At 34.4% G+C, this 1,637-nt stretch overlaps 1 long non-coding RNA gene across 1 annotated transcript in view; it reads left to right on the top strand.

Annotated features, from left to right (window-relative positions):
- LOC111083849 overlaps positions 1 to 518 on the top strand; it is a 2,447-nt gene extending 1,929 nt beyond the window's left edge. Inside the window, exon 2 of the long non-coding RNA XR_002609282.1 lies at positions 225 to 518. This is a non-coding gene — a long non-coding RNA (uncharacterized LOC111083849). The remainder of the gene's footprint in view (positions 1 to 224) is intronic.
- Positions 519 to 1,637: the final 1,119 nt, after the last annotated feature.

Genomic DNA, 1,637 nt, shown 5'->3' with positions numbered 1-1,637 from the left:
CTGATATGTGTTAACGATATGTTACAGTCACAAGAAGTTTGGTTTCTATATTAATACTGATATGTGTTAACGATATGTTACAGTCACAAGAAGTTTGGTTTCTATATTAATACTGATATGTGTTAACGATATGTTACAGTCACAAGAAGCGTGGTTTTTATCTTAATACTGATATGTGTTAATGATACATTACAGTCACAAGAATTGTGGTTTTTATTTTCCAGGAGATTCAAACTGTCTCTAACTGTAACTCACGACAAGACTCTGCGAAGGTGGATACCTGTGTAGCAGAGCTACGTAATGTTGTGGGAGAGTCTCTACCACATGAAGAGTTATTACGCATTTCCCAGGTGGCTAGCTGTGATGTCAACCATGCTCTTGATATGCTTTTCTGCTGAATCTGACAGTTTTAAACATTTTGTCATTTGGCTGAGTTTTTTAAGACAATGCTGTATTTATTAGGTATTTCATTAGAGTGGTCCACTGTATCTAAGTGAAAAGAAACAGTTCAAAGTTCAGTCTTCTTGTGTTTGTAATTATGTTCACATGTGTAAAGCCACGAAAAAGCTATGCAATCTTGTTACTTGTGTAAAATAGCTAAAATAACTGTTTTATTTGTTTATTCATGTCACATGTTTTACAGTTATTTATATTTGTGTTTCTTGATACTAAAATCTTTTTAATAGTTTACAATACACAAACTTGAAAGCAATTTGATTTTTATATTTCTTGGCCATTTTATTGTTGTGCTGTACTTCAGGTAAACATTAATCAGAATAAAGTACAATTCAGATGTATATATATATATATAGATGTGTGTTTCAGTGAGAGATGTCAAATTGTCTTAAATGTATAGGAGAAAACCACTAGGATCATGTTAGAATTCACTGTGTCTTGATGGATTAAATGGTGTATTGTCTTTGAAGTTAACATTCGAACCGAAAACTCCATGCATTTGCCGCATATGGGCTACCTCCTTTGTTGATGGTCCTGACTGGTAGCCATCAAACATAATTACTGGATCCACATACTTTTTAGATATATAATCTACGTTCACATTACAAATATCTGTGAAATCTGTGCCTTGTTGCCATGGCATGCACTGTAATAATGATCCTCCATCTAATACATGTTGAACATTCTCAGTAATAAACTCCTGTTTTCCACAGTCTCCTAAAGCCCAAAAAATGTGGTTGCCTTGGGAAACCTGATGGATCAAACAGTGCAGATGGAATACTACAAAGTTAATATCCAAATATGTATGACATGTCTTCTTCCGATCTAGTTGCAGCTGTTGTAAGATGTTGAAAAAGTAGCTGGGAGTCAACCTGTATTGACTTGCCATCTAATTTTACTACAGGCTTTGTAGTGAGTGTCACTGCTTGCTGGGATCTTTTGAAAGAATACTCCATCACATTTTTACCAACCATTTTTTGTAAGACTTTTGATCCAATTTCTTTTGCATTATAAACATTTACAGATGAATCAGACGCCACACCAGTTTCAATATTGCATAATGAGGGATCTTGAATAAATGGATTTCTTTCTAGTAGAAAAGATAGGAGTACGTTAGTGTCTTTGTATTCCCTTTCCTTCCTGGTTTGGCCACACTCTTTGTGTTGACTACTTGTGTAATA

This window comes from Limulus polyphemus, unplaced genomic scaffold, assembly GCF_000517525.1.
Source record: "Limulus polyphemus unplaced genomic scaffold, Limulus_polyphemus-2.1.2 Scaffold11600, whole genome shotgun sequence".
In the NCBI taxonomy this organism is placed as follows: domain Eukaryota; kingdom Metazoa; phylum Arthropoda; class Merostomata; order Xiphosura; family Limulidae; genus Limulus; species Limulus polyphemus.
This window is presented reverse-complemented; position numbering and strand designations above follow the sequence as displayed.